At 36.6% G+C, this 17,646-nt stretch overlaps 1 protein-coding gene and 1 long non-coding RNA gene across 29 annotated transcripts in view; both read right to left on the bottom strand.

The window, feature by feature from the left end:
* Positions 1-17,646, bottom strand: part of msi2 (musashi RNA binding protein 2) — a 604,855-nt gene that overhangs the window by 488,113 nt on the left and 99,096 nt on the right. The gene's annotated exons all lie outside the window — the stretch shown is intronic.
* Positions 7,001-17,646, bottom strand: part of LOC134293219 (uncharacterized) — a 29,414-nt gene continuing 18,768 nt past the window's right edge. Inside the window, exon 2 of the long non-coding RNA XR_010000239.1 lies at positions 7,001-7,953. This is a non-coding gene — a long non-coding RNA (uncharacterized LOC134293219). The remainder of the gene's footprint in view (positions 7,954-17,646) is intronic.

Raw genomic sequence — 17,646 nt, 5'->3', positions numbered from 1 at the left:
GTTGCTGGTTCGAATCCGTGATACGGGGCGAGCTTCCGTCTGTCAGCTCTAGTTTGCAGGGACATGAGAGGAGAATAATAATAATAATAATAATAATAATAATAATAATAATAATAATAATAATAATAATAATAGAAGGCCTGATCCTTGCAGCCCAGGAGCAAGCCATCAGAACAAATGCAATTAAGGCCAAGATCGAAAAATCAGCTGATGACCCAAAATGCAGACTCTGCAAGGAAGCTGATGAAACCATTGATCATATCCTCAGCTGCTGTAAGAAAATTGCACAGACTGACTACAAACAGAGGCACAACTATGAGGCCCAAATGATTCATTGGAATTTATGCCTCAAGTACCACCTCCCAGCATCAAAGAACTGGTGGGATCACAAACCTGCAAAAGTATTGGAAAATGAGCACGCAAAGATACTGTGGGACTTCCGAATCCAGACAGACAAAGTTCTGGAACACAACACACCAGACATCACAGTTGTGGAAAAGAAAAAGGTTTGGATCATTGATGTCGCCATCCCAGGTGACAGTCGCATTGACGAAAAACAACAGGAAAAACTCAACCGCTATCAGGACCTCAAGATTGAACTTCAAAGACTCTGGCAGAAACCAGTGCGGGTGGTTCCAGAAGTATTCTCTCCTGACGTTTCGCCCACATCTATGGCAGGCATCCTCAGAGGTTGTGACAACAACCCTGTGATCCTGGCCATGAAAGCCTTCGACAAGACAATAATAATAATAATAATAATAATAATAATAATAATAATAATAATAATAATAATTGTACACTTGGGAAGTGTTCGACTTGTGATTTTGTGATATGAAATCCAGCATGTCTATCTTGTTTGCTGTGTCATACAATAAAATAATAATAATAATAATAATAATAATAATAATAATAATAATAATAATAATAATAATAATACATCACACAGTCCTAGACACTTGGGAAGTGTCTGGCGTGTGATCCAGTACAACAGCCAGCAGAGTGTCTGCTGTGGACTGATCTTGTTGTGTTTAAAGTACAGTAGAGTCTCACTTACGCAGTAATGCTATGTAGTAATTACTGTATTTACGAATTTGGCACCAAATATCACGATATATTGAAAACATTGACTGCAAAAATGCGTTGGATAATCCAGAACGTTGGATAAGCGGGTGTTGGATAAGTGAGACTCTACTGGAATAATGATGATGATGATGATGATGATGATGATGATGATGATGATGAAACTTTTATTTGTATTCTGCCCTATCTCCTTATGGCGAATCAGGGCGGATTCCAACATACAATGGCAAACATTCAATGCCTCCGTAAACAAACAAAGAATTGGCCATCTACAGAGACGTTGCCCAGCAACACATTTGGGTGCCACCTGGGCAACGTCTCTGTAGACGGCCAATTCTCTCACACCGGGATTGACTTACATTGTGTTCTCAACACAATTTTTTAAAAAAGCAGTGGAACCAATGACTTGGAGAGGTGATGGGCTCGCTTCCTCTGGACATCTTTAACTAAAATAAACTGTTGCGGTTGAGATTCTACCTGGATTTATGAATACAAATCCCTAGGATAGCCAGAGTCCAATTTGGTGCTCCGTCTGCCTCAGGGATGCTTTATCTCCCTGTCATTTAGGCATGTTAATTATTGCAATGAAATGTTTTTAGCACTTGTGTAAGCCACTTCGCAAGCTCCCAACCTGGGGAGGAAAGATAAAACACAAACCCTCAGCTTTTCCATTCCATTTCTCCAGTACCAGAGGGAAATGGCCGCAGATAAAGGGGAGCGGAGAAGAGACGGAAACTCCTCCCTGGATGCTCCCCAACTTTTTTCTCTATTATTATTGTTATTAATATTTCATTTATTATTTTACTCTATCATTATTGTTACTATTACATTTATTTTACTCTATTTTTTTCTATTAATACATTTATTATTTCACGGATATTATTATTGTTATTACAGTAGAGTCTCACTTATCCGACATAAACGGGCCGGCAGAACATTGGATAAGCAAAAATATTGGGTAATAAGGAGGAATTAAGGAAAAGCCTATTAAACATCAAATTATGTTATGATTTTACAAATTAAGCACCAAAACATCATGCTTCACAACAAATGGATAGAAAAAGCTGTTCAGTACACGATAACGTTATGTAATAATTTGGCACCAAAATTTCTCAATTTATTGAAAAATTGACTACAAACACATTGACTACTAAAAGGCAAACAGCCTTGGATAATACAGAACCTTGGATAAGTGGAGCTTGGATAAGTGAGACTCTACTGTACATTTATTATGTTACTCTATTATTACATTTATTATTTAACTATCATTATTGTTACTATTACATTTATTTTACGCTAGTTTTTATTAATACATTTATTATTTCAATGATATTATTATTACATGTATTATTTTACTCTATTATTACATTTATTATTTTACTTTATCATTATTGTTACTATTACATTTATTTTACTCTATTTTTATTATTAATACATTTATTATTTTACTGATATTATTGTTATTACATTTATTATTTTACTTTATTATTACATGTATTATTTTACTCTGGTATTACATTTATTATTTTACTCTATCATTATTGTTACTATCACATTTATTTTACTCTATTTTTATTAATAATACATTTATTATTTCACTGATATTATTGTTATTACATTTATTATTTTACTCTATTACATTTATTATTTTACTCTATCATTATTTTTACTTACATTTATTTTACTCCATTTTATTAATAATATTGATTATTTCACTATTATTATTTTACTCTATTTATTATTACATTTATTATTTTACTGTATTTATTATTATTATTACTATTATCACAAGTATTATTTTACTCAGATCAGCAACCCAACCTTCAAGTCACAAAGCTTTAATCCACTACGCCACCGGAGGCTCCATTATTATTAATACATTTATTATTTCACTCTGATCTTATTATTATTATTATTATTATTATTATTATTGCATTTATTATTTTACTCTATTTATTATTACAGTAGAGTCTCACTTATCCAAGCTAAACGGGCCGGCAGAAGCTTGGATAAGCGAATATCTTGGATAATAAGGAGGGATTAAGGAAAAGCCTATTAAACATCAAATTAGGTTATGATTTTACAAATGAAGCACCAAAACGTCATGTTATACAACAAATTTTGCAGAAAACGTAGTTCAATACAAAGTAATGTTATGTAGTAATTACTGTATTTACGAATTTAGCACCAAAATATCGCGATGTATTGAAAACATGGGACTACAAAAATGGCTTGGATAATCCAGAAACTTAGATAAGAGAGGCTTGGATAAGTGAGACTCTACTCTACTTGTATTATTTTCCTGTATTTATTATTATTATTATTACATGTATTATTTTACTCTATTATTATTAAAAGGATACATAAGGGCATTTACATTGAAGAAGATGAGAGTAATGATTTAATCAGAGTTGGACAGTCTTAAATTAGAGTTTTATGTAAATCTTCAAAAACATTGGACTTACTGATGCCTCAATTAATGTAATTTTATTGGTATCTATTTTTATTTCTGAAATTTACTGCTCTCGGCTTATACTTGAGTCAATGTTTTCCCAGATTTTTGTGGTAAAATTAGGTGCCTCATCTTATACTTGGGTCGACTTATACTCGAGTATATACGGTACATTCTCACATGTTGGTATGTACAAAATGCCTCAACTCTCTCTCTCTCTTTTTCTCTCTCTTGTCTCCTACCTTAAAACTTGACTGGCCTTTTAGCTAATTCTTAATTAAAACAAAATCTTGGAGAAAGGGGGTGAAGGGGGAGGCGGCAAAGGGAAATCTTTAGAAATAATTGGATCACACAGCAACACTTTATTAAGTTCTTAACCTAATCCCGTAAATTTAATGATCAACGTTCAAGTCGGAATAATTCATCCGTTTTAAACACGCACACACACACAGACATAGACTGCAACTCCTAATTGTGCCATTAACAGGTTGCAACTAGTAAGGCTGTCCTTGCAAAGGGCTTTTTCGAACTGCTAGGTTGACAGAAGCTGGGGATAACAGAGGGAGCTCACTCCGCTCCCCGGATTTGAACCGCCAACCTTTTGGTCAGCATATCTGGCAGCTCAGCGGTTTAATCCGCTGTGCCACCGGGGGCTCCATAATGCTCCATGTTATCGCATGGCGTATCCAAAGTACGACAGTTTTCGTTTACTCATCTTGAGTTCAAGCTCATTCAGTCGAGTATCTACAGAGATACTTGCAGGAACACCTCAGCAAGCGAGAGTCCAAAAGTGGCAGGCTAAAACCCGGAACCTCAATCAGTGGTTGACGAGAAACTCCCTTCTGGGCTCACTTAGAAGGCGCTGAACAGACTGTGATGCAGACTTTATTTCACAACCCCTCTCTCCCGCCACCCTTAAGAAATGGGGCCACAAAGTGGAGTCCACGGCAGCCTATCCTAAACTAACTAACTACTCCTCATTGCAAGCTGGTCATTGTCCATAATAAAGTGAACTAACTACCGTATATACCCGAGTATAAGCTGACCCGAATATAAATAAGCCGAGGCACCTAATTTTACCACAAAAAACTAGGATAACTTATTGACCCGAGTATAAGCTGAGGGTGGGAAATGCAGCAGCTACTGGAAGAACATTTTATTGATTAGCCCTTAGGCTATATCAAAGTACCAAGCCAAACAACCAGGCTCGGAAAGACCTGGTTACATTCTATACAAATATTAAAGCTGCTGGTAAATTTCAAAATAAAAATAGATACCAATAAAATTCCATTAATCAAGGCATCAGTATGTTAAATAATCTATATATATATAAAAGAGTGATGGAATCCTGGCACCAAGCAAAACAACAAAACTAAACACCCCCCCAACCTCGAAATTTCATAACACAATCCATCATCCACGCCTCGAGGTTGAAACCACAAAATATCGCGTCACGAACCTCCACAAGACCTAAAAAAAACCCAAAAACCGGAGCTATTCAGTGCAATTCCAATGGGCCACAGCAATGCATGGCAGGGCACAGCTAGTGTATATATATGGATACAAATATACAGGTACATGCATCTATATGTATATAAGATTTGAAAAGACCTGCTAACATATGAGGGGAAAATTCATATATAAAATTAATGTATACAGATAGATAGATAGATAGATAGATAGATAGATAGATAGATAGATAGATAGAGATATATAAGTACACAGGGACTGCAAATGCATGCAGGGGGTTAATGCCTATCTATCTGTAGGAGAGTTTAACAAATATTTCAGGGGGAAATGATTTTATAAGATTAATGGATATATATATATACCTCCCTAATGACATCCGGCAGGCTCCATCCCTTTTGAGTTTTAGAAAGAAAGTGAAGACCTGGCTACGTGAGCAAGCGTTCAAAGAATAAGTTTTGTTGGCTCTAAATTTGACAACACAACCCATCATCCACAGCTCTAGGTTGATACAACAAAAAGAAAAGAATGTTGAATAAGTGAAAATGTTGGAAAATAAGGAGGGATTAAGGAAAAGCCTATTAAACATCAAATTACGTTATGATTTTACAAATTAAGAACCAAAACGTCATGTTTTATAACAAACTGATAGAAAAAGCAGTTCAATACATGGTAACATTATATACCCTGTTTCCCCTAAAATAAGACATCCCCAGAAAATAAGACCTAGTAGAGGTTTTGCTGAATTGCTAAATATAAGGCCTCCCCTGAAAGTAAGACCTAGCAAAGTTTTTGTTTGGAAGCATGACCGCCACACAAAACACCAGCGCATGCAGGATCAGTAAATGTAAATAGACGTACATGGAAATAAAGGTAATAACAAGAAATTCTTGATAGGAGTCACAGTTTGTCTGGTTATGCTGGTTTGTGATGACAACTACTGTACAGTATATAATAAATGTTCATTTTTTGTTCAACAATAAATGTGAATTCTTCTTCATGGAAAAATAAGACATCCCCTGAAAATAAGACCTAGCACATCTTTGGGAGCAAAAATTAATATAAGACACTGTCTTATTTTCGGGGAAACACGGTAGTTATTACTGTATTTACGACTTTAGCACCAAAATATTGCAATGTATTGAAAACATTGACTATAAAAACATGGACTACTAAAAGGCAGACTGTGTTGGATAATACAAAATGTTGGATAAGTGGAAGTTACATAAGTGAGACTCTACTGTATCACAAAGAACTACCACCTCACCCGCTTCATAGGAAATCGGCTACAAAACAGGAGCTTTTTTGTTGAGTTCCAGAGTCAGAGAAACAGGAGAACGGCCTGTCTCAGGGGAGCGTGTTTGCTCCATCCATGTTCAACATTCACACAAATGACCAGCCACTGCCAGAAGAGACAGAGTTTCATCTATGCTGACGATTGTGTCATCACCGCTCAAGCAGAGAGCTTTGAAATGGTTGAACAGAAGCTCTCCGAAGCTTTAGGTGCACTTACTGCCTCTACATCCCTGGAGAAATTATATTGTTTAGCCAATATTGCACCACTTCACATCCGTCGGGAAGTAGCAGCCAATAATGAAAGGACCAATGCACTGACATGTCTGGCCCAGTCTCTGTTCGGATATCAGCCAGCAAGCTAACGCCTTAAATCAAGAAATAGCTTTCTAAGATCTACAGAGATACTTTCAGGAACACCTCAGCAAGCGAGAGTCCAAAAGTGGCAGGCTAAAGCCCAGAACCTCAATCCATGTCTGATACCAGATAAGAAAGTCCTGCCTGGTCACACAAAGGGGATATCGGTATAGCTGATCACAAATGCAAATACACACGTTTTCATTCCAGGACAAGTAATAAAGTCTACTTGTGGCACAGAAGGTGGCATATGGCCACTGGTGGACCTAATCACTATGTGTTTACCTTATCCTCTTTAAAGCAGCCCAAGTTGACAGCCGTCATCAAATCTTTTCACAGTGAATTCCAGGGTTTAACTTTTTTTTTAAATTTGTTTTTATTTATTTATCAATCCAAATGTACAATCTCACATTTTCCTCATTCTACAATATCTCAAACACATCAGGTTGCATACAATCTGACAGCAAAAAAAAAAAAAATCAAGAACATCCCCAAGCATATTTCCCATCATTCTTTTAACTTTTCCATTACAACTTCTCTCCACTACACACCCTTCATCTACCTATACATGTTTTATTATCAATGTTATTATTATTAATTTATAATTCAAAATATATAAGTATACATTCTCTCCTCATTTTACAGTTTCTTAGACATACCATACTGTATACAATCCAACAATAGAGAAAAATCAAAACCGAAACATCTTTAAGCATATTTCTTATCAGTTTTCGACTTTTCCATTACAACTTTACTACATATCTCTGCCCCTCCCTCCAGGGTTTAACTAAGAAAAATCTGAAATCAACACTCAGCAACTACAAAAACAATTATTATTATTATTATTATTATTATTATTATTATTATTATTATTAGCTGTGCCCGGCCACACGTTGCTGTGGCGTTGTCTGGTGGTGTTGGAGAGAAATGGTTGAGGTAGTGGTGGTATTGAATGTCTGTTGTATGGTTGTCTTTATGTTTAGTATGCATTTGGTTGTTTGTGTACTGTGAAAGTGGTGAGGGTAGAGGGGGGTCTATGTCCCTGTGTAGTATTGTATAGTATTTATATGTTGTCCATGTGTTGTAAATGCTTCGATTGTGTCCTGCTGCATAGTAGAAAGGGTTGGGCTGGATGGCCCTTAGGGGTCTCTTCAAACTCTTTTGCCTGTCCCCTGGGCTGAGTAGGTTGCTAGGAGACCAAGTGGGCGGAAGTTAGCCTTGTGACTGGCAGCAATTGGATAAAAACAATTATTCCTCTCCCTCTAATTAGGACTTTATTTTTCTTTTCTTTTTGTTGTATCAACCTCGAGGCGTGGATGATAGGTTGTGTTGTCAAATTTCGAGGTTGAGGGGCCTGTAGTTTTGTTGTTTTGTCCGCTGCCCTGATGCCATCACTCTTTTCTATATATATAGATAGATGATGATGATGATGATGATTATTATTATTATTGGGAAGTGTCCGGCGTGTGATTCAGTACAACAGCCAGCAGAGTGTCTGCTGTGGACTCATCTTGTTGTGTTAATAATAATAATAATAATAATAATAATAATAATAATAACCCAACTGCAAAAGGCCACCCTACTGGGATCTGCACACATCATCCGAAAATATATCACACAGTCCTAGACACTTGGGAAGTGTTTGACTTGTGATTTTGTGATACGAAATCAAGCATATCTATTTTGTTTGCTGTGTCATACAGTAAAAAATAATAATAGTAATAATTTACCCACTTCTATTAATCTTACACCTTTTGTTACTGCCTGGTTCTTATTTCAAGTGAATGCAAATATGTAATCCATAGACATGAAATGCAGAGAAAGAGGGAGAGTTTCTTTTTCAACAGCATTTTGGCAACAAGAAAGTAATCAGTCTAGGAGGCATATAAAAGAGCTGGAAAACAATAAAGACCATTAAAACCCCGGCCACGGAAATATCGTAACATAAGCGGGAAAGAGCGAGGAATCTTTGAAGCAACTAACAGCCAGCTTTACTGCAAGTAGCACCCCCCAGTGAACAACAAACTGGTCATTAACAACAGGTTTGAAGGAGGATTACGGCCTAAAGAGCTATAATCAGAATAGGTACGCTGTTCGGAAATTAAGTGGTTCCATCTGGTTAATTTACAATGTCAGGGAGAGATCTGCACTGCTCATAGACAGACAAGGTCTCGAAAAGAGGAAATATCAGGAGCTGAGATAGAAATACAGGTGTGGATAAGTGTGGATTTTTTCTCTGCCGCACCAGAAGCTTGGACCAGATCTAATAGTTTTAAATTACATTTTAAAACTTTAGAAGGACCTCCTTGATGATAAGAGCAGTTCAGCAGTAGAACCAAGAGCGGTGCTGGCATAATGGGTTAAACCCTTGTGAACTGCTGACCTGAAGGTTGCTGGTTCGAATCCGTGATACGGGGCGAGCTTCCGTCTGTCAGCTCTAGTTTGCAGGGACATGAGAGGAGAATAATAATAATAATAATAATAATAATAATAATAATAATAATAATAATAGAAGGCCTGATCCTTGCAGCCCAGGAGCAAGCCATCAGAACAAATGCAATTAAGGCCAAGATCGAAAAATCAGCTGATGACCCAAAATGCAGACTCTGCAAGGAAGCTGATGAAACCATTGATCATATCCTCAGCTGCTGTAAGAAAATTGCACAGACTGACTACAAACAGAGGCACAACTATGAGGCCCAAATGATTCATTGGAATTTATGCCTCAAGTACCACCTCCCAGCATCAAAGAACTGGTGGGATCACAAACCTGCAAAAGTATTGGAAAATGAGCACGCAAAGATACTGTGGGACTTCCGAATCCAGACAGACAAAGTTCTGGAACACAACACACCAGACATCACAGTTGTGGAAAAGAAAAAGGTTTGGATCATTGATGTCGCCATCCCAGGTGACAGTCGCATTGACGAAAAACAACAGGAAAAACTCAACCGCTATCAGGACCTCAAGATTGAACTTCAAAGACTCTGGCAGAAACCAGTGCGGGTGGTTCCAGAAGTATTCTCTCCTGACGTTTCGCCCACATCTATGGCAGGCATCCTCAGAGGTTGTGACAACAACCCTGTGATCCTGGCCATGAAAGCCTTCGACAAGACAATAATAATAATAATAATAATAATAATAATAATAATAATAATAATTGTACACTTGGGAAGTGTTCGACTTGTGATTTTGTGATATGAAATCCAGCATGTCTATCTTGTTTGCTGTGTCATACAATAAAATAATAATAATAATAATAATAATAATAATAATAATAATAATAATAATAATAATAATACATCACACAGTCCTAGACACTTGGGAAGTGTCTGGCGTGTGATCCAGTACAACAGCCAGCAGAGTGTCTGCTGTGGACTGATCTTGTTGTGTTTAAAGTACAGTAGAGTCTCACTTACGCAGTAATGCTATGTAGTAATTACTGTATTTACGAATTTGGCACCAAATATCACGATATATTGAAAACATTGACTGCAAAAATGCGTTGGATAATCCAGAACGTTGGATAAGCGGGTGTTGGATAAGTGAGACTCTACTGGAATAATGATGATGATGATGATGATGATGATGATGATGATGATGATGAAACTTTTATTTGTATTCTGCCCTATCTCCTTATGGCGAATCAGGGCGGATTCCAACATACAATGGCAAACATTCAATGCCTCCGTAAACAAACAAAGAATTGGCCATCTACAGAGACGTTGCCCAGCAACACATTTGGGTGCCACCTGGGCAACGTCTCTGTAGACGGCCAATTCTCTCACACCGGGATTGACTTACATTGTGTTCTCAACACAATTTTTTAAAAAAGCAGTGGAACCAATGACTTGGAGAGGTGATGGGCTCGCTTCCTCTGGACATCTTTAACTAAAATAAACTGTTGCGGTTGAGATTCTACCTGGATTTATGAATACAAATCCCTAGGATAGCCAGAGTCCAATTTGGTGCTCCGTCTGCCTCAGGGATGCTTTATCTCCCTGTCATTTAGGCATGTTAATTATTGCAATGAAATGTTTTTAGCACTTGTGTAAGCCACTTCGCAAGCTCCCAACCTGGGGAGGAAAGATAAAACACAAACCCTCAGCTTTTCCATTCCATTTCTCCAGTACCAGAGGGAAATGGCCGCAGATAAAGGGGAGCGGAGAAGAGACGGAAACTCCTCCCTGGATGCTCCCCAACTTTTTTCTCTATTATTATTGTTATTAATATTTCATTTATTATTTTACTCTATCATTATTGTTACTATTACATTTATTTTACTCTATTTTTTTCTATTAATACATTTATTATTTCACGGATATTATTATTGTTATTACAGTAGAGTCTCACTTATCCGACATAAACGGGCCGGCAGAACATTGGATAAGCAAAAATATTGGGTAATAAGGAGGAATTAAGGAAAAGCCTATTAAACATCAAATTATGTTATGATTTTACAAATTAAGCACCAAAACATCATGCTTCACAACAAATGGATAGAAAAAGCTGTTCAGTACACGATAACGTTATGTAATAATTTGGCACCAAAATTTCTCAATTTATTGAAAAATTGACTACAAACACATTGACTACTAAAAGGCAAACAGCCTTGGATAATACAGAACCTTGGATAAGTGGAGCTTGGATAAGTGAGACTCTACTGTACATTTATTATGTTACTCTATTATTACATTTATTATTTAACTATCATTATTGTTACTATTACATTTATTTTACGCTAGTTTTTATTAATACATTTATTATTTCAATGATATTATTATTACATGTATTATTTTACTCTATTATTACATTTATTATTTTACTTTATCATTATTGTTACTATTACATTTATTTTACTCTATTTTTATTATTAATACATTTATTATTTTACTGATATTATTGTTATTACATTTATTATTTTACTTTATTATTACATGTATTATTTTACTCTGGTATTACATTTATTATTTTACTCTATCATTATTGTTACTATCACATTTATTTTACTCTATTTTTATTAATAATACATTTATTATTTCACTGATATTATTGTTATTACATTTATTATTTTACTCTATTACATTTATTATTTTACTCTATCATTATTTTTACTTACATTTATTTTACTCCATTTTATTAATAATATTGATTATTTCACTATTATTATTTTACTCTATTTATTATTACATTTATTATTTTACTGTATTTATTATTATTATTACTATTATCACAAGTATTATTTTACTCAGATCAGCAACCCAACCTTCAAGTCACAAAGCTTTAATCCACTACGCCACCGGAGGCTCCATTATTATTAATACATTTATTATTTCACTCTGATCTTATTATTATTATTATTATTATTATTATTATTGCATTTATTATTTTACTCTATTTATTATTACAGTAGAGTCTCACTTATCCAAGCTAAACGGGCCGGCAGAAGCTTGGATAAGCGAATATCTTGGATAATAAGGAGGGATTAAGGAAAAGCCTATTAAACATCAAATTAGGTTATGATTTTACAAATGAAGCACCAAAACGTCATGTTATACAACAAATTTTGCAGAAAACGTAGTTCAATACAAAGTAATGTTATGTAGTAATTACTGTATTTACGAATTTAGCACCAAAATATCGCGATGTATTGAAAACATGGGACTACAAAAATGGCTTGGATAATCCAGAAACTTAGATAAGAGAGGCTTGGATAAGTGAGACTCTACTCTACTTGTATTATTTTCCTGTATTTATTATTATTATTATTACATGTATTATTTTACTCTATTATTATTAAAAGGATACATAAGGGCATTTACATTGAAGAAGATGAGAGTAATGATTTAATCAGAGTTGGACAGTCTTAAATTAGAGTTTTATGTAAATCTTCAAAAACATTGGACTTACTGATGCCTCAATTAATGTAATTTTATTGGTATCTATTTTTATTTCTGAAATTTACTGCTCTCGGCTTATACTTGAGTCAATGTTTTCCCAGATTTTTGTGGTAAAATTAGGTGCCTCATCTTATACTTGGGTCGACTTATACTCGAGTATATACGGTACATTCTCACATGTTGGTATGTACAAAATGCCTCAACTCTCTCTCTCTCTTTTTCTCTCTCTTGTCTCCTACCTTAAAACTTGACTGGCCTTTTAGCTAATTCTTAATTAAAACAAAATCTTGGAGAAAGGGGGTGAAGGGGGAGGCGGCAAAGGGAAATCTTTAGAAATAATTGGATCACACAGCAACACTTTATTAAGTTCTTAACCTAATCCCGTAAATTTAATGATCAACGTTCAAGTCGGAATAATTCATCCGTTTTAAACACGCACACACACACAGACATAGACTGCAACTCCTAATTGTGCCATTAACAGGTTGCAACTAGTAAGGCTGTCCTTGCAAAGGGCTTTTTCGAACTGCTAGGTTGACAGAAGCTGGGGATAACAGAGGGAGCTCACTCCGCTCCCCGGATTTGAACCGCCAACCTTTTGGTCAGCATATCTGGCAGCTCAGCGGTTTAATCCGCTGTGCCACCGGGGGCTCCATAATGCTCCATGTTATCGCATGGCGTATCCAAAGTACGACAGTTTTCGTTTACTCATCTTGAGTTCAAGCTCATTCAGTCGAGTATCTACAGAGATACTTGCAGGAACACCTCAGCAAGCGAGAGTCCAAAAGTGGCAGGCTAAAACCCGGAACCTCAATCAGTGGTTGACGAGAAACTCCCTTCTGGGCTCACTTAGAAGGCGCTGAACAGACTGTGATGCAGACTTTATTTCACAACCCCTCTCTCCCGCCACCCTTAAGAAATGGGGCCACAAAGTGGAGTCCACGGCAGCCTATCCTAAACTAACTAACTACTCCTCATTGCAAGCTGGTCATTGTCCATAATAAAGTGAACTAACTACCGTATATACCCGAGTATAAGCTGACCCGAATATAAATAAGCCGAGGCACCTAATTTTACCACAAAAAACTAGGATAACTTATTGACCCGAGTATAAGCTGAGGGTGGGAAATGCAGCAGCTACTGGAAGAACATTTTATTGATTAGCCCTTAGGCTATATCAAAGTACCAAGCCAAACAACCAGGCTCGGAAAGACCTGGTTACATTCTATACAAATATTAAAGCTGCTGGTAAATTTCAAAATAAAAATAGATACCAATAAAATTCCATTAATCAAGGCATCAGTATGTTAAATAATCTATATATATATAAAAGAGTGATGGAATCCTGGCACCAAGCAAAACAACAAAACTAAACACCCCCCCAACCTCGAAATTTCATAACACAATCCATCATCCACGCCTCGAGGTTGAAACCACAAAATATCGCGTCACGAACCTCCACAAGACCTAAAAAAAACCCAAAAACCGGAGCTATTCAGTGCAATTCCAATGGGCCACAGCAATGCATGGCAGGGCACAGCTAGTGTATATATATGGATACAAATATACAGGTACATGCATCTATATGTATATAAGATTTGAAAAGACCTGCTAACATATGAGGGGAAAATTCATATATAAAATTAATGTATACAGATAGATAGATAGATAGATAGATAGATAGATAGATAGATAGATAGATAGATAGAGATATATAAGTACACAGGGACTGCAAATGCATGCAGGGGGTTAATGCCTATCTATCTGTAGGAGAGTTTAACAAATATTTCAGGGGGAAATGATTTTATAAGATTAATGGATATATATATATACCTCCCTAATGACATCCGGCAGGCTCCATCCCTTTTGAGTTTTAGAAAGAAAGTGAAGACCTGGCTACGTGAGCAAGCGTTCAAAGAATAAGTTTTGTTGGCTCTAAATTTGACAACACAACCCATCATCCACAGCTCTAGGTTGATACAACAAAAAGAAAAGAAAAATAAAGTCCTAATTAGAGAGAGAGGAATAATTGCTTTTATCCAATTGCTGCCAGTTAGAAGGCTAAGCTCCTCCAACTTGGTTTCCTAGCAACCCAATAAAAAATAATAAAAAACACAAAAAAATAATTTAAAACACTAAAAAATTAATACAATAAAATACTATAATAACAGAAAATAACTAAAAATAATACAAGAAAATAATAAAATATAAAAAATAAAAAGACTTACAATAAAATTAATTAAAAAATTAAAAATAAAAATTACACAACAATTTTTAACCAATACCACCACCACTTTGCCACAGCAACGCGTGGCCGGGCACAGCTAGTGTACTTTGTATCTATCTATCTGTATGGCTTCTTTCCCTTTTCAAAACATTCCCTTGGTTAAGAGCGAGGGAGGCTTTAGAAAAGAAAACACACTGATAAGGGAGGGTAAGAGAGGAATATATCATCTATTGCAGGGGTCCCCAAACTTTTTAAGCAGAGGGCCGGTCCACAATCCTTCAGACTGTTGAGGGGCCGAATTATCATTTGGAAAAAAAATACAAATAAATTCCTATGCATACTGCACATGTCTTATTTGTAGTGCAAGAACAACAACAACAACAATGAAAGAACAATACAATATTTAAAAATGAAAACAATTTTAACCAACATAAACCTATTAGGATTTCAATGGAAAGTGTGGGCCTGCTACTGGCCAATGAGATAGTCAAGTTAATTAGGATTGTTGCTGTTGTTGTTGTGTGCCTTCAAGTCATGTCAGACTTTGGCCGAGCCTAAGTCTAAAATTAATTATTTATTTACTGCGTTTATTTACTACATTTATATCCCACCCTTCTCACCCCGAAGGGGACTCAGAGCAGCTGTATGTACATACAATATATTATATTATTAGCATAACACAATATTAGGATTATATATTACTAAATTGAACTATACCACTATACTATTATATAATATGTAATATATAACATATAATTAATATTATTATATGGTATTACTATTAGTATTATATTGTATAACATAAGATTATTATCAATATTATATGTCTATACAATATATTATATTATTAAAACTGATATAAAAATATTATATTATAAAACTGAGGGCGGGGGCCAGGTAAATGACCTTGGAGGGCCGCATCCGGCCCCCGGGCCTTAGTTTGGGGACCCTTGATCAAGCAATGGTCCTGCTGCCCGGCCTTGAGCTTGACCCCATTATAAGTCGAGGGAGGCTCAAAAAAAAAGGGCTGAAAAACTCGGCTTATCTTCGAGTATATACGGTACTCCTCATTGAGGACTGCAGACTTGGGTGGAGTGGGGATTGAACTCCAACAGTAAGCAACTTTGAAAGTGGTGAAAAGCAAGAACACAAGAAAACAGCCCTGTCCATTCAGCTGGGAAAATAAACATTTTTGAGAAGAAACAAGTAGGGAATGGATTGGAAGATGCCCATTTCTCTTGGTTAAGTGGCGAGGGTACAGGATGTCCACGTCCGAACGAGGTGTTGTGCCAACATCCCTCAAGAGAACCCCATCAAATATAATTTTCAAACCAATTAGCTCGGGGGGAAAGCATCCAAACCAAAGCAATGCCTTCCTCGTTCTAATTACGAGGGCATCCTATTCAGTTCCTAATGAGAGCCGAGACAAAGGCAGTATATGCATTAGGGTCTACTTCAAGAATTCCTTTTTTTCATTTTAGCAAACAGATCCTCTTTTGTTCTGGTTAAACACCAATTACTCTGCTCTCTCGAACATGCAAATCGACTGAAAATAGGGCAGGGTGCTGCCCATCCTGAGCCACTGTAAGTTTTTGAATGATTTGGGGGGAGTTGATGTAAGGGGGGAGAAATAGAGAGAAAGGAAAGCAACCCTCTGGGGGTTTTCAATTCCAAGTACTTTGTACTCCGATAAAGCTCTTTTCAAAGAGCTTTTTTGTATTATCTACAGCAGTTCCCATAAGGAGGGATTTTTGCCATTATCCAAAAAAAAAAAGAGAGAGAGAGAGTGCTGGGGGGGAGAAATGGCACATTTTTAAAAGGTGTACAATATAAGCAAAGGAAGCAGAAATAGCCAACAAAGCTGTTTACATGTCGCTCACAGTAGGGACATAACAACTCGGAACATTATGAAAACTACAGTACCGAGAGAAATGGCTCGAGCGAGGAGAGGGGGAGAGATGGGGGCACGGAACGGCGGAACGGGAGCCCAGATCTACAATGTGTTCTTTTGTTCAAGTTGGAGAGTATTCATGAGAGATGCCGGATTGACAGGCCTGGGAAGTACAGTACTCCAGCCGTTTCGAGTGGCACACAACCTGACTTCACAACCCCTCGCTCACCCCACCTGTGCCAGCTCTTTCCCTCTAGCGCATGCCGTTCCCGTGCCATCCGACTAATGGACATGGATGTAAAAGAAGGAGCAGGTGACATTGTCACCTTTTTTGTTTCGTGACTCAAAGAGGGTTGAGACAAAATTTAAATCACATGGTTCAAACGTAAAAGCAGGTTAAAACATTAAAAAAAGAAACAGCACAATACAATCCTTCTGCCCCTTCCAAACACCCACTATTTTCTATTCAAGACAATCTATATATATAAAAGAGTGATGGCATCAGGGCAGCGGACAAAACAACAAAACTACAGGCCCCCCAACCTCGAAATTTGACAACACAACCTATCACACACGCCTCTAGGTTGAGACAACAAAAAGAAAAGAAAAATAAAGTCCTAATTAGAGGGAGAGCAATATTTGTTTTTATCCAATAGCTGCCAGTTAGAAGGCTAAGCTCCGCCCACTTGGTCTGCTGACACAAGGCTAAGCTCTGCCTACTTGGTCTCCTAGCAACCCACTCTGCCCAGGGCCTCAGTTTTGCTGTTTAGTTTAAATTAGAAATGGTCAGAACATTACAGAGTCATCTCTGGCTGCTTGAGAGTTTGTATTAATACTATGACAGTTGGCTCTCATTTAACCAGCCCCTGTGAGGAGCGGTCGATGTCGGATAACTGAGAGGTGACTAATAACAGCACGCACACTTGCCACACTTGCCACACCGAGACTATTCAGTGTATTCCAGCTCACCAAACTAGGA

Source organism: Anolis carolinensis, unplaced genomic scaffold (assembly GCF_035594765.1).
Source record: "Anolis carolinensis isolate JA03-04 unplaced genomic scaffold, rAnoCar3.1.pri scaffold_7, whole genome shotgun sequence".
NCBI lineage: Eukaryota > Metazoa > Chordata > Lepidosauria > Squamata > Dactyloidae > Anolis > Anolis carolinensis.
This window is presented reverse-complemented; position numbering and strand designations above follow the sequence as displayed.